We start from the raw sequence: 16,515 nt of genomic DNA on the forward strand, positions 1-16,515 counted from the left end.
GCGCTCAGCTCGCTCTCTCATTCGCACACGGTGTGCCCCGACTTGCTCACACGCCCAGCGGCCGCTAGATTCCCAGTGGCGCGCGCAGGACGCAGCACAGCTCCGGGTAGGCCCGGCCCCGCCTCTCCGCACCCGGGTAGGTGCTCCGCCCCGGGGAAGTGGGTGGCTGTGAGGAAGGCGGGGCCCGGGTCTCTACAGAGTCCTTGGCTTCCCTGGTGACTTACGCTCCAAAAGCATTCTTATTTTAACGTGTTATATCCCACAGCCGCAGAATGAGTTCGTTCTTTTGGTTAATAGCCATCAGAGGTGGGCCAGTTGGAGATAATCATCTGAAAAACGCCACTCTCTTTTCTAAATAAATGATACAAGTTTTTTAGTGTGTAAAACATGGCGTCGGTATAAATGCTGTATAAAGAACATAGGCCTCAAGACGATGCACTTCAGTTTTTGGTGCTGCCCCCTCTTTCTATTCCTTGAGGCTATATTCTCTAAAAGCTGCGACTGCTTTATATAGTTTTCTGGTTAGAACAAAAATGTACGTCTAGAACAGCACCTGGATTACATAGAAAGCTCTTGATGTATATTAGCTCTTATAGTATAGTCCATTGGCTGGGGAGGCTGAAGCATGAGAATAGCAAGTTCAAAACCAGCCTCAGCAACTTAGGGAGACCGTAAGCAACTCAGCAAGAGACCCTGTCTCTTAATAAAATATTTTAAAAGGGCTGGGGATGTGACTCAGTGGTTAAGCACCCCTGGGTTCAATCCCCGGCACTCCCCCCAAAAATGAATTTAGAAAAAATAGTGAAAGTATTTATGCTACCTTGTGAATTTGGACAGTTGCTTTAAATAGGAACAGCTTTGAAAGGGAACATGACTAGTTTCATTTATAATTGATTCTGAACTCAAAGTAACATGATATGTGCAGCTGGTGTTCACATTATAACTGAGTTTTAAATTACCCAGTGAAGAAGTTCAAGATGTCATACTCTTTTGTCCAGAGTGAAGCATTATATCTGAAAATCTGTTGTTGACGATATGCCTATTAATAACACTGTGGAGGTTTATGTCTGAGGTTTTTCACATATTAAAAGCTTCTATCAGTTCTTCCTCTCAATGCTCTTAATTTGTCACAACTAAGCTAAGACACAATATAGTCATGCAAAAAGCCCAATGAATCATTAGAAAAGTCTAAAGGAAGCTAACAGGAAGACTATCAACTACTGTTTTTACTACTTTATCCAACAGTGCCAGAATAAAATGTCATCTCTAACTTGAAACAGTCTTTGTCATTTAACACCCTAACTGATACTCAGTCCTAAAGACAACAAATATGGTATTAAATTCCTAGATTCCCTCAACTGTGCTTAATAGACCTTCTCTTGTATAGTTCTGACAAAAAAACTCTTCTCTAAGATTCAATATTATTGTGCTTAGTTGGCTAAAAAAACCAGGACGCTGTTAGAGAAAAACAATAGGTGACATTTGTACAGCACTTACTCTGTACCAGGCACTGTTCCAAGTGCTTTATGTGTATTAGCACATTTCATTCTATGAGGCTGTTAATGTGATTATATATCTTTACAGATGAAAGTCTGAGATTACAGAACTAGTAAATGAACATCCAAATTTCTTAAATGGATCTACAGCTCACCAATTTAGAATTTACAACAATCACGTATCTTGAATAAATTTTACTGCAGTGACTCTGCCTTTGGACATCAGTAGAACCTGTTCTCATCAAGCAGCAATAAATAGTAGCAGGAAAAAAAGGTACATATAAATTTTATATACAAGCTGCTATTTATATTACTTGTTACAAATTAACAAAGCTGTCACTTGAGATAGAGGAAAATAAATTTCAAGCTCTGGTCCTTGTGAATATGTGTGCGAGTGCATGCATGTATTAGATTTCTAGTGTTGACCCTCCTATATTTCTTGCTCATAGTATGTTGCACCCTTGAATTCATTTGTTTAGTAAATTGTGATCACTTGTTGAATATATATCATCCCCTCCGGTCTTTTGTTTTCCCACTTTGTTCCCCAGCACCTAACATCAAGTATTCATGATACAGTCCTTTCTCTGTGTCAATAAATATTTGTTAACTGGTTATTCTTCTTGAGTCTAATAAGCTAATAGAGTATTGGTAGCAACCAACCTCTAAACTACATGAAACTACATGCAGACACTGTGTATGCAAATGCCATGCTTCTTCCTAGACTTCTCATTCCTTTACCTGGAGCTAGGGTGCAGGTAGCATGGCATCTGAAAGCTGAAATATGGCATTCTTGAATCTAATCAGTTCAATAATGCTTACTATTACTTTCATTTCTACCTATAATATTCATACAACTGTTTGCCCTATCTGTTACTGCTAAGGAGCCTACAATAATTTTTACTAGGAACAAAAACATGTAGAAAAATCCCCATGTGGCTCAGTGGTTAAGCACCCTGGGTACAATCCCCAATTTCAAAAACAAACAAAAACTCAACTGACTTTAAAACTTTGAATACAGAAATTCATGAAAATTAGTTGGGTGCTTTGGTGAAAAGATTATAGAAAAAAAATTTTCCTTTACCATAGAAAAGTAACGCTATTCCTAGCTGAAATACCTTGCTAGAGTGAAGTATACTACATCATATTTTGGCTTTCAGATTCAGACTGTCTTGTGACAACAGGCTTTGATATGTCTTATAATCTTTGAATTAAGATAAAAATAATAAAATAAAATTCCCAACACAGAGGGACAATGTATGACCTAAATGAGGGGGGGAAATCTATATTTTAAGAATAAAGAAATACTGGAGAAGAAAGGAATGAAAGGTGATAAAATAATTTGATCCCTGGAGAAAGTGCAACTATTCCCCTCACCCCCAATACACATACTTAAATTAAAATCTTTAAAATGCAGAATAAATGAGGCATTTCCTAAAGTACATATGAATCTTGATTACTTGTTTTCACCTTAAGTATGATCAATTTTCTCCTGAATAAAGCAGGCCTACTACATGATTGGGGACTGCCACTATCAACAATCACAGTAAGCAAAATACAGTGTCACTCTAGTACACTGACCATTTATAATATTCCCTAAGTAACCCCCTCCCAAGAAATTGTAGTTATCTCCAGAAAGCTCTCCAGCTGAAATAAACAAGTCTTGGCTAAGAAGTTGAAAGAGCTGGCAAAAACAAAACAAAACTTGATTGGGGATGAAGGGACATGGAAGAATTATACTCAGGGCTTAGAAATATTAACTTTATCCAGACAATAGGTAAACTATTGAATGTGGTTAAGGGAGAGCAAAGATCAGAATTTTGTTCTAGAAGAATTACTGATGACTAGATGGACAACTAAAGTGGAAGCAGAAAAGACTAAGGTCTGAGATGTTAAGATGTTCCTGCAAAGTCCAAGGCCTCCAGAAATATCCTGCAGGCAGAAGTGACCAGATGTGACGCCTAAATGACTGTGTTTGTGGGAGAGGGACACAACAGAAACAAAGAGGAAACAGAGCTGAGATAGGGGCAATGATGGGCAAGTTGATGGATGTGTGTAGGACATGTGGAGAGGAGGTGGATGCAGTCATCTAAGAAGAGACTATCGGGTCACTAGGGAGAGTGCATTTCTACATATCAACTGTGCGTAATGGTTACATTTAAAGGACGATTAAAATCATCCTGGGAGTGAGAGGCTTGGAAGGGAAAAATTAAAGCCAAGGAAACAATGCTGGAAAACAAGCAAAGGTGTTGGGGTCTTAAGCCCCCTTGTTCTTCTCGACCAGCGGCAAGGGAAGGGGACACTCCCCAACAAGGTCAGACCAGGATAGGTAAGGCCAACTGACCGCCCACTCCCAGCCCTCCAGGCGGAGGACAATCAGGGAGACGCATCATAGCAGGAACTTGTTTACTGAGGAAATCACACAGCTTTTATGTAGGGTGGGGGCTAGGCGGGAACCAATCAGCTTAAAGGTCAGCAAGGAAGGGGGTGTTCACGCAGGCAAAAGTCCCATAAGACTATATGGTAAGCACGAGCTGATCACGTTCACAGAACTATTGTTAACCAATCCCTGACGGTGGTCCGGTTCATCGTCATTAACTATTGAAACCGCCTTTGAGGCCTTCATCTTGCTCACTCGCCAGGGAGTAAGGAGTCAGCCTGAGTTAGTTAACGTGTCATTAGTCCCAACACAAAGGGAATGAGCAAAAATGCTTGGCAGATGTCTGCTTCGATTGGGTAAGGTTCTAGTATAACTTGCTTTCAAGCTCTATATAGATTTTTCTCAAACAGCTATTTTAAAGTCCTGGATGTCCTGGTACTTGGTAATTTGAGGCTCCCTTTGGCTTCCTTCCCTCCTGATAGTGAGATTAGCTGCTCTGCTCTCCATAGCCATTCCTGGAAATGTGGACAGAGAAGTTCTCTCTAGGGACAGGTCTCTCCTTTGCCCTGGTTTCCCATGGTCTATACACAACACTACTAAGAGATAGAGAGCCCAGTCTGGTGAACTAGAAATTTTCTCTCCTGAAGTAATGGTGCATAAGCTGCTTTGAAGGTTAGTTGATCTGATTGTTATATAACCTTCTGCTGGTGCTGCTAGGCCAGAAAGGACAAAGTGACCCAAGTACACAAGTACATGCCCTAATTTTTTAAACAATGTAGGCATATGACTTTTCCCACATGGGCAGCAGCTCTGCAGGAAGCAGCTGGAAGAGTCGTGGCTATTGCCACTCCAAGGTGTCATGCCAATGCAAAATCACCATTCTAACAAAAGTTCAAAGTCTAATCATTTCCACACATTTCAGTCCCTAGCTGATCTGTCTGCCCCCTCTTTCTGGGATATGTCTCACTTTGTGTCACCTTGCAAGTAACCCTACTGTAGTTACTATCTCTACTTTGCTGTACTGCTGTTTCAATGCTGTAAATACTAGGGCATTTACCCCAAAAGGTATAAGGTATCACACCAAAAGATGGAGGATGACTCAATAGTCTACTCTGGACTTCTGGTAACAAACTTACAAACTGTTTGTTTCTGGGACTTTTCCACTTAACATTTTCATGCTACATATTCAGGTGACTTTTGAAAGAGCAAAAAGCAAAACTTTGAATAAGGGGGCACTACTGTATATGTAAACATTTGGAACAGCACCTGACATAAAATCACACATAGTCAAAAATGTTAGCTGTTATTATTAGGATCACCATTGTTTTACAAAATTTCACCATAAAAGTTGGAAAAGCCAATAAAGTACAAAAATAATGAAAATTATTTATGATTTATTATGCCAACCATATGACTATTGATACAGAATAAAAACTTAACATTTTGCTACATGTATTTCTGGATTCTCCTTTTGTAAGTACATATGCTCACATGTGTGTAGCTAGATTAATCTGTGTATTGCTCAGCCCATTTTTCCATTTTCCTTTCATCTTTAAGCCAGACTTAATGCATTAAATTCAAATCTACATCACTGATGGTTATTACAGATTTGACAGAATGGCAGACCTTATTGCAAACCTGTTTGTTTTACCGAAGATAACATTTGAAATAATTTTGTTTATTATGACAATTTTGTTATTGTCCCCATAGGGGCTATTTGGTCTAGGATTGCATAGTGTCTGATTTGGGCACTGCTAATATTGATCTCCCCTTAAAGAAAGGGTTTTGGAAACCTATAGGGCCACTATAAGCCTATAGGGGGAAATATGCAATACCCCAGATCTGCACTGCTAGAGGGGAAGATACGTGAAAAACATGAAAAAACAAGGGAAGAAAATGATCCAAACAAATCTAGATTCTATAGTAATAGAATCCAATGACAGTATGTTAGAAGAAATGTCCGAAAAGGACTTCAGATTATACATGATTAAAATAGCAAAGCAAAGGATGAGATGAGAGAGCAAATGCAGGCAATGAATGATAATACCAATAAGCTGAAAGAGCACCTGCAGGAAGCAAAAGATCATTTCAACAAAGAGAGAGATTCTCAAAAAAAAAAAAAAACCAAACGGAAATCCTTGAAATGAAGGAGACAATAAACCTAATAAAAAACTCAATGGAAAGCATCACCAACAGACTAGATCACTTGGAAGACAGAACCTCAGACAATGAAGACAAAATATTTAATCTTGAAAATAAAGTCGCCCAAACAGAGAAGATGGTAAGAAATCATGAACAGAATCTCCAAGAACTATGGGACATCATGAAAAGACCAAATTTAAGAATTATTGGGATTGAGGAAGGTACAGAGATACAAACCAAAGGAATGAACAACCTATTCAATGAAATAATATCAGAAAATTTCCCAAACCTGAAGAATGAAATGGAAAATCAAATACAAGAGGCTTACAGAACACCAAATGCACAGAATCACAACAGATCCACACCAAGGCACATTATAATGAAAATGCCTAACATTCAAAATAAAGATAGGATTTTGAAGGCTGCAAGAGAAAAGCACCAGATTACATATAGGGGGAGACCAATACGGATAGCAGCCGACTTCTCAACCCAGACTCTAAAAGCTAGAAGGGCCTGGAGCAACATATTTCAAGCTCTGAAAGAACATGGTTGCCAACCAAGAATCCTATACCCAGCAAAACTAACCTTTAGATTTGAAGATGAAATAAAATCCTTCCATGATAAACAAAAGTTAAAAGAATTTACAAATAGAAAGCCTGCACTACAGAATGTTCTCAACAAAATATTCCATGAGTAGGAAATGAAAAACAACAATGGAGGTCAGCAAAGGGAGGAACTACCTTAGAGAAAAACCACTCAGAGGAGAAACCAAGCCGACTTAAAAACCAAAAATAAGCCAAATGACTGGGAACACAAATCATTTCTCAATAATAACCCTGAACGTTAATGGCCTAAACTCATCAATCAAAAGACATAGACTGGCAGAATGGATTAAAAAGAAAGACCCAACAATATGCTGCCTGCAAAAGACTCATCTCATAGAAAAAGACATCCACAGACTAAAGGTGAAAGGATGGGAAAAAACCTACCATGCACATGGACTCAGTAAAAAAGCGGGGGTTTCCATCTTTATATCAGATAAAGTGGACTTCAAGCCAAAGTTAGTCAGAAGGGATAAAGAAGGACATTTCATACTGCTTAAGGGAACCATAAATCAGGAAGACATAAAGATAGTAAATATTTATGCCCCAAATAATGGTGCATCGATTTACATCAAACAAATCCTTCTCAATTTCAAGAATCACATAGACCACAACACAATAATTCTGGGCGACTTTAATGCACCGCTGTCACCACTAGATAGATCTTCCAAACAAAATCCAACCAAAGAAACCATAGAACTCAATAACACAATCAATAACCTAGACTTAATAGACATATATAATATTCCATCCATCAAAGAGCGGATACACTTTCTCTTCAGCAGCACATGGAACCTTCTAGAAAATAGACCATATGTTATGCCCCAAAGCAGCCCTTAGGAAATGCACCTACAAGTAAAAAAAATATATTAAAAAAAAAAAAAATAGAGATACTGCCTTGTGTTCTATCAGATCATAATGGACTCAGAGTAGAAATCAATGACAAAGTAAAATAAGGAAATTACTCCAAGACTTGGAGACTAAATAATATGCTATTGAATGAAACATGGATAACAAAAAACATCAGGGAGGAGATTAAAGAATTCTTAGAGGTCAATGAGAATGATGATACAACATATCAAAATCTCTGGGACACTATGAAAGCAGTACTAAGAGGAAAATTCATTGCATGGAGTGCATTCCAGAAAAGAATGAAGAGTCAACAATTAAATGACCTAACATTACAGCTCAAAGTCCTAGAAAAAGAAGAACAGAATAACAGCAAAAGTAGTAGAAGACAGGAAATCATTAAAATCAGAGCTGAAATCAATGAAATTGAAACAAAAGAAACTATTCAAAAAATTGACATAACAAAAAGTTGGTTCTTTGAGAAAGTAAACAAAATAGATAAACCCTTAGTCACACTAACAAAGAGAAGGAGAGAGAAGACTCAAATTACTAAAATACATGATGCAAAAGGAAATATCACGACAGACACCACTGAGATACAGAACATAATGAGAAGCTACTTTGAAAATCTGTATTCCAACAAAATAGAAAGTACCGAAGACATTGACAAATTTCTAGAGACATATGCTCCTCCCAAACTGAACCAGGAGGACATACACAATTTAAACAGATCAATATCAAGCAATGAAGTAGAAGAAGCCATTAAAAACCTACCATCCAAGAAAAGCCCAGATTTGACAGAATGCTTTGAAAAGAGATAAAAGAGAGCATCATGTTCAATTCTGCACTGTAAAGTTTCCTCAAAATGCTTCAAACATTTCTCTTTTCCCACAAAGCCCCTCCCTTATGACCTCATTTAACCTTAATTACTTCCCCAAAGGCATTATCTCCAAATATAGTCATGTTAGGGGTCAGGGCTTCAACCTATGAATTTTGAGGGAGGACACAATTCAGTACATAACATATACCAAACAGAACCAGCCCAAGATGATTATATATCAGCAAAGCAGAGTATTTGTTTTAAATGAAGATTTCATTATACCTTGTAATATTAAGACTTTATAAAAAGAGGCATCTGTGGTACACACATGTGCACAGAACAACACACTTTTTTTTTTTTTTTATTAAGATGGGGGTCTCTCATTGTTACCAGGTTGGCCTTGAACTTGCAATCCTCTTGCCCAACTTCTAAGTAGCTGGGATTATAGGCATGAGCTACATATCCAGCTCTAAACAATTTCTTAATAAAGCTTTTTCAAATATTTTCCTCGAGAAATTAAAAATTCTTAATAAATGCTTACAATAATATTAGAATTGAAAACATTCATTTCCTCTTAAGAGATCATTCCTTGAACCATGTGTGGTGGTGCATGCCTGTATTTCCATCGGCTCAGGAGGCTGAGGCAGGAGGACTGCAAATTCAAAGCCAGACTCAGCAATTTAGTGAGGACTTAAGCAATTTAGGGAGACCCTGTCTCTAAATAAAAAATAAAAGGACTGGAGACATTGCTCAGTGGTTAAGCATTCCTGAATTTAATCTCTGTTACCAAAAAAAGAAAGAGAGAGAGAGAGAGGAGAGAAAGAGGTTTCTTGAAATTTCATGTTTTTTTCCAGTGGTAAATGCAAATCAAATTAAAATGTTCCTCCAAAACTGTATTCTACTTTTGATGTCAACTAAAAATTTTTTCATTATTATAAGCTACTTCATTAAAACCAGTTTCCTTTGTTAAAAACTAATTTGGCCTAACAGAAAAATTCTGTATAATTAATTTAATAGTTTTTTATTTTTAAAAAATTGGTAACTGTCCAATTTTTAAAAAAATCTAGAATATCACTTTTATTATTATTAAGGAAAGGCAAATATTTTATTTACTAATTCATACGAAATGTCAGCAAATGTTCTATTGTTGTTTTCACTGTCTAAAATTAGTTTATAATTTTACCCAAGAAGAGGAGGTATTGCCAAGGTATTGAGAGGTCAGTTTCTTTCTCCAGGAACACTTGACCATGCAGAGATCTCCAGTCCTGAGGACATGCAACCTGTGTCCATTATGTTGCTCTTAAAAGCTTGGAAGCCCAGATTTGACCTTATCACTCATACCAGGTTTTAGCACAGGACAAAGCTAACTATGCAACTGTGTATACTTTTGAATGGAAATGAACATAAATTATATTCCAAATGGAATTAAAATTCTATAAGGCAGGCCCAAGATGGTTATATTTCGACTCCCTAGTCCAGGCTTCCAGCAGGCTATGTTTTTAGTATGTAGTCAAGGTCATAAACACCCTGATTCAGTGTATATACCCCAAGATTATAAATATTTGCTTGTGAGCCCATTTATGTAACCTATTGACAATGTGCCTTTTTTGGCCTGCAGGTAAAAAAAGACCTGTGGAAAGTCTCAGATTGTTGAATGGGGCTGACAATTGGCTATTGCCTCCTCCAGATGAAGAATGTTTACTATCCCAACTGTGCCTCACATCTACTTTCAACTACTAGAGCCCTGAACCTTGCCTCCTGGCACTGAACCCCCACTGGACAAAAGCCTAACATCAAAGTAATTACACTGGAATACCCAATAGTTTATACGTAAGCTATCAAAGGAAACTAACAATGAAAAGTATATGAAGGAGAGAGTGAAAAACAGAGTGGAAATAAATAGTACACATTTGCAATTTTTTTACATTGATGCAGTCTGGTCTAAATATTTTTATTTTAAAAATTAAGTCTACATTAAACATAATAAACCACAAAAATACAACATGCAGGTATTACACGTTAAAGGTAAAATTTAAGCAGTAAGGTAAATAAACGAATAGAAGGGTCAAATTACTAACTCATAACTAACCTATTTGTTTTCAGTTAATGACTAAAAGATTTTATTTATTTAGAATAGAAAAACTGGGTTTCTACATTGCACTATAGGATCACCCATTGTAGCTATAATCCAAGAGAAGTTGATCTTCAAACATCTAAGGCTGTAAAAGAAATAAATTACATATACTTGGATCTAAATTCTAGTTTCTGACACCAAAATGCTTCTTATGTCCCTTTTCTTACTCTTCAGTACTAATATTTCCATTAATTTCATTGCATATTTCTGAATCAATGTAGAAACTTAGGAAGAACTTGTTAGTTGACTTTTGTTGACTTGCTATCCAATCCAGAAGAGCAATTTTTAGTAAACCTTCAGTATAACTGAGGCATGTGTGCAAAAAGATTACTTCACTTAATTCAGCTTAACCAAGTCTTGATTCTGGGCAAGCCTATGGAAGTTTAAAAAAAAAAAAAAAAAAAAACATAAAAATTGACAGAGCAATGTGAAGGAAGCATGTAAAACATTGATTGACCTTTAAGGGGGAAATACACTGCCGTAATGGAAAGTATCCTGTGTTAGTCAGCTTTTTGACCTTGGGGCCAAAATACCTAACTACTTAGAAGAGAAATAGTTTATTTTGGCTCACAGTTTCAGAGATTCAGTTCATGTTCAGAAGGCACCAAGGCAGAAACATCATGCCAGAGATAAGCTGATCAAATCATAGCAAATTGGAAGCAGAAGTGGAAAGAGGGGTCACACCCCTAGTGACCTACTTTCTCCAGCCATGTCCCACCTGCTTATAATTTTTATCATCTCCTAATAAGTCCACTCAAATTTTTAATTCATCAACCGGATTAATCTGCTGATGAGGACAGAGCCCTCATGATCCAATCATTGCCTGAAAGTTATACTTCTGAACCTTTTTGCATGGGGAACCATGCTTTCAGCACATGAGCTTTTGGAGGGACAATTCAGATTCAAACCCTAACATACCCCTAGACTTCAGAACTCATACCAAATTTCCAACATCCCATTGCTCTTTCTTCTGGTAACTTACAATTAAGAATGGAGTTGATTGAAAGAGAAAACTATTCTGAAAAATATCACAAGATTAAGTAATAAGTGTATAAAACGTTGAACTTTTCCAAACATAAAAGGATATAGTCAGGCACTCTAGCACACACCTGTAATCCCAGCAGCTCGGGAGGCTGAGGCAGGAGGATCGTGAGTTCAAAGTCAGCCTCAGCAACCTAGTGAGGCCCTAAGCAACTCAATGAGACCCTGTCTCTAAATAAAATACAAAAAGGGCTGGGAATGTGGCTCAGTGGTTAAATACCCCTGGGTTCAATCCTCAGTACCAAAAAAATAATAAATAAAAAATGACATATATTGTGGAATGATATTGGCCAAACAATTCTGTTTTATTGTGTGCATGTATGAATATGTAACAACAAATTCTATCATGTACAACTATAAGGCACCAATAAAAATACAGGCAGGAACAAATGTATATATAATGCATATGGATAAAATTTTAGAAAGAATATATATGTTCAAAGAGACTTTGAGTATTAAGATGTTAGAAGTAAATTGTATTGGATTAGCAGAGTTAGGTAAACATGGCTTGGTTGGTAATGTGTCTTTCCTGGTAAAATATTTGGAAACACAGGTTTAATGAAGAGGATGAGAACTCACAATCTGATATTGGAGCAGCCATAATCATTTTGAAATCCAATTAGGAGAAAGTTGAATCAAGTATGCATTACATTTTAGTTTAGTATAATATAATTATGTAAGTATATTGCAGTCACTTCTGTGTGGAGGTATAACCAGCTCCCAAGTGTAGAAATTATTTCCAGCAAAACTAAAACACTGCCCAGGGGGACATCCAAAAAGCAAAGGTGCAGACCAGAGGTCCTACTGCAATGTGACCTTGCCCTAGAATTGATACCACCATAAGCATATGGGTAGTAAAGGAAAAACAAGACTTGAAAGGAATGGAGGTAAAGGTTAGTCTACTGAAAAGTCTACCAATCACCACATATGTGAAATGGTTAAGCAGGGGAATCTTTTCTCATCTTCTTAGTAATAAAAGTTCTGTCCTATTAAGAAGGGGCTGGGGTGTAGTCAGTGGTGGAATGCTTGCCTTGCATATGTGAACACTGGGTTTGATCCTCAGCACCACATAAAAATAAATAAGTAAATAAGTAAGTAAATAATTTTTTTAAAAAAAGGGATAACTCGGGTTTCAGCAGAGGATTTCTGTTTCTTGGTGAGGCAGTCCTTTGCTGCTTATGGATCCCCTGCTATTTACCCCATTTGTCTACTGCGATCACCTGCAGTCTGCCAGCATATCGACTATTTTTGAGTGCAGATTGATCACTGACCGGTGCCTATCATGCGCCATTTGCCTGCCTCTTGCCTGACTTTCACCAACTGATCACCCACTGCCCAAGGTCCACCTGCTGATGGTCCAACAGCATCAAGCGGACCAACCCCAGACCCCCAGTGGAGCACCAGCTGCCTGCTGTTCCCTGGAAGCCCACTGTCACAGTACCTGCAGGACCCCTCAGCCCAACCAACCACTCCCCACTGCCAGGACCTCCAGCCAACCACACCCACACCCCAAACTGCAGCTCCCCATTTACCAACACATTTAAAAGCCAGAGTGGCCATCTTGAATTATCCTGGAGCAGAAGCTTCCATTTTTAAGTGGGGCAAATCTCATCCTGAGATGCCTGCTGGAGACTGGAAGCTCATTGTCAGGTACCATTCATACATCAGGTTACTGAAGACTGGGAGGTTTGAATACTATATGACAGTTATAGTGTAGATTTTTTTCTCCATTTTGAAAAATTTTAGTTTTTACTTCTTTGCTTTTCTTGCTCTCTTTTCCTTTTGCTTACCTGTTTCCACAGATATTCTTTCTCCATTTTCTCATGCTAACAACCAACTTCTTTTAATTACACTTCCACTCTTTCTATGATCTAGAACTTCTATATACTCTTTTCTTATCCCATTAAGAGTTACATCCTACATCCCTCCCCATCCTCTTTGTCCTCCAAGGGAAACCACAGACCTTATTGCAAATCTATTTGTTATACTGAAGATAATAATTGAGCTCATCCTCTCTGTTTATTATGATAATATAGTTAACATCTTCATAGGGGATATTTGGTTTAGGTCTGCATATTGTCTGTACAGGGTGCTGCTAATATTGATCTCCCCCTTAAAGAAGAGGTTTTAGAAACCTATAGGGTTACTATAAGCCTACAGAGGGGAAACTGCAATATCCAAGGTCTGCACTCCTGGAGGGGAAGATACATGAACAACATGAAAAAACAAGGGAAGAAAATGATCCAAACTAACCTAGATTCTATATTAATAAAATCCAGTGACAGCATGGGAGAAAAAATGTCAGAAAAGGAGATCAGAATATACATAATTCAAATGATTCTTGAAGCAAAGGATGAGATAAGAGAGAAAATGAAGGCAATGAGTGAATGCTCCAATAAGCAGTTGAAAGAGCAACTGCAGGAGGCAAAAGATCATTTCAACAAAGAGATAGAGATTCTTTTTTTAAAATTTATTTTTATTGTAAACAAATGGGATACATGTTGTTTCTGTTTGTACATGGAGTAACAGCATACCATTTGCATAATCATACATTTACATAGAGTAATGATGTTTGATTCATTCCGTTATTTTTTTTCCTTCCCCCCACCCCTCCCACCTCTCTTTTCCCTCTATACAGTCCCTCCTTCCTCCATTCTTGCTCCCCTCCCACGCCCCATTAAGTGTCATCATCCGCTTATCAGTGAGATCATTCGTCTTTTGAATATTTGAGATTGGCTTATATCACTTAGCATGATATTCTCCAACTTCATCCATTTGCCTACAAATGCCATAATTTTATTATTCTTTATAGCTGAGTAATATTCCATTGTATATATATACCACAGTTAGAGATGGAGATTCTAAAAAAAAAAAACAAAAAACAAAAAAAACAAAAAAACAGAAATCCTTGAAATGAAGGAAACAATAAACCAATTAAAAAAACTGAATGGAAAGCATCACCAACACACTAGATCACTTGGAAGACAGAACCTCAGACATCGAAGACAAAATATTTAATCTTGAAAATAAAGTTGCCCAAACAGACAAGATGGTAAGAAGTCATGAACAGAATCTCCAAGAACTATGGGACATCATGAAAAGACCAAATTTAAGAATTATTGGGATTGAGGAAGGCACAGAGATACAAACCAAAGGAATGAACAACCTATTCAATGAAACAATATCACAAAATTTCCCAAACCTGAAGAATGAAATGGAAAATCAAATACAAGAGGCTTACAGAACACCAAATGCACAAAATCACAACAGATTCATACCAAGGTACATTATAATGAAAATGCTTAACATTCAAAATAAAGATAGGATTTTGAAGGTTGCAAGAGAAAAGCATCAGATTACCTGTAGGGGGAAAACAATATGAAAATCAGCAGATTTCTCAGCCCAGACCCTAAAAGTTAGAAGGGCCTGGACAACATATTTCAAGCTCTGAAAGAACATGGTTGCCAAGAATCTTATATCCAGCCAAACTAAACTTCAGATTTGAAAACAAAATAAAATCCTTCCACAAAAAACAAAAGTTAAAAGAATTTACAAATAGAAAGCCTGCACTACAGAATATGCCCAACAAATATTCCAAGAGAAGGAAATGAAAAACAACAATGTAGGTCAGCAAAGGGAGGAACTACCTTAAAGGAAAAAAACAATCAAAGGAGAAACCGAGCCAAGTTAAAAACCAAAAATGGGCCCAAATGACTGGAAATACACATCATATCTCAATAATAACCCTGAATGTTAATGCCTAAACTCATCAATCAGAAGACATAGACTGGCAGATTGGATTGAAAAGAAGGACCCAACAATATGCTACCTTCAAGAGACTCATCTCATAGATAAGGATATCCACAGACTAAAAGTGAAAGGATGGGAAAAAACTACTGTGCACACACACTCAGTAAAAAAACAGGGGCTTCCATCCTTTTTTCAGATAAAGTGGACTTCAAGCCAAAGTTAGTCAGAAGGGATAAAGAAGGACAATTCATACTGCTTAAGGGGACCATAAATCAGGTAGACATAACAATAGTAAATATTTATGCCCCAAACAATGGCGCATCCCTGTACATCAAACAAATCCTCCTCAATTTCAGGAATCAAATAGACCACAACACAATAATTCTGGGCGACTTTAACGCATCGCTGTCACCACTAGATAGATCTTCCAAACAAAAACCAACCAAAGAAACCATAGAACTCAATAACACAATCAATAACCTAGACTTAACAGACATATATAGAATATTCCATCCATTGACGAGCGGATTCACTTTCATCTCAGCAGCACATGGAACCTTCTAGAAAATAGACCATATGTTATGCCACAAAATGCAAAGAACCCAACCAATAAATGGGCTAAGGAAATGGGCAGACACTTCACAGAAGAAGATATACAGGTGATCAACAAATATATGAAAAACTGCTCATCATCCCTAGTAATTAGAGAAATGCAAATTTAAACCACCCTAAGATTTCATCTCACTCCAATTAGAATGGCTGTTATCAAGAACACAAGCAATAATAAGTGTTGGCGTGGATGTGGGGAAAAAGACACACTCATACATTGCTGGTGAAGTTGCAGATTGGTGCAGCCATTCTGGAAAGCAGTATGGAGATTCCTCAGAAAGCTTGGGATGGACCCACATTTTGACCCAGCTATTCCACTTCTCAGTTTGTACCCAAAGGACTTAAAATCAGCATACTACAGTGATGCAGCCACATCAATGTTCATAGCAGCTCAATTCACAATAGCTAGATTCTGGAACCAACCTAGATGTCCTTCAATTGATGAATGGATAAAGAAATTGTGCTATATATACACATTGGAATATTACTCAGCCATAAAGAAGAATAAATGATGACATTTGCTGGTAAACGAATGAAGCTGGAAAATATCATGCTAAGTGAAATAGGCCAAGTCCAAAAAACCAAAGGTCGAATGTTTTCTGTGATAAGTATATGACAATATATAACGAGGGTGGGTGGTTGGGGGAAGAGAAGAATGAAGGAACTTTGGAAGGTGTGGAGGAAAATGGGGTGGG

At 37.5% G+C, this 16,515-nt stretch overlaps 1 protein-coding gene and 1 long non-coding RNA gene across 2 annotated transcripts in view; both read left to right on the forward strand.

The window, feature by feature from the left end:
• Positions 1 to 18: 18 nt before the first annotated feature.
• Positions 19 to 16,515, forward strand: part of SRSF12 (serine and arginine rich splicing factor 12) — a 65,483-nt gene continuing 48,986 nt past the window's right edge. Inside the window, exon 1 of the mRNA XM_079147013.1 lies at positions 19 to 136. The gene's annotated coding sequence lies outside the window, so the exon portion shown is untranslated. The remainder of the gene's footprint in view (positions 137 to 16,515) is intronic.
• On the forward strand, positions 1,448 to 8,643 carry LOC306665159. Its single transcript, XR_013764932.1, has 3 exons — positions 1,448 to 3,739; positions 4,189 to 5,470; positions 8,249 to 8,643. It is a non-coding gene; the product is annotated as an uncharacterized lncRNA (long non-coding RNA).

Source organism: Sciurus vulgaris, assembly GCF_902686455.1.
Source record: "Sciurus vulgaris genome assembly, chromosome: 7".
Taxonomy (NCBI): domain Eukaryota; kingdom Metazoa; phylum Chordata; class Mammalia; order Rodentia; family Sciuridae; genus Sciurus; species Sciurus vulgaris.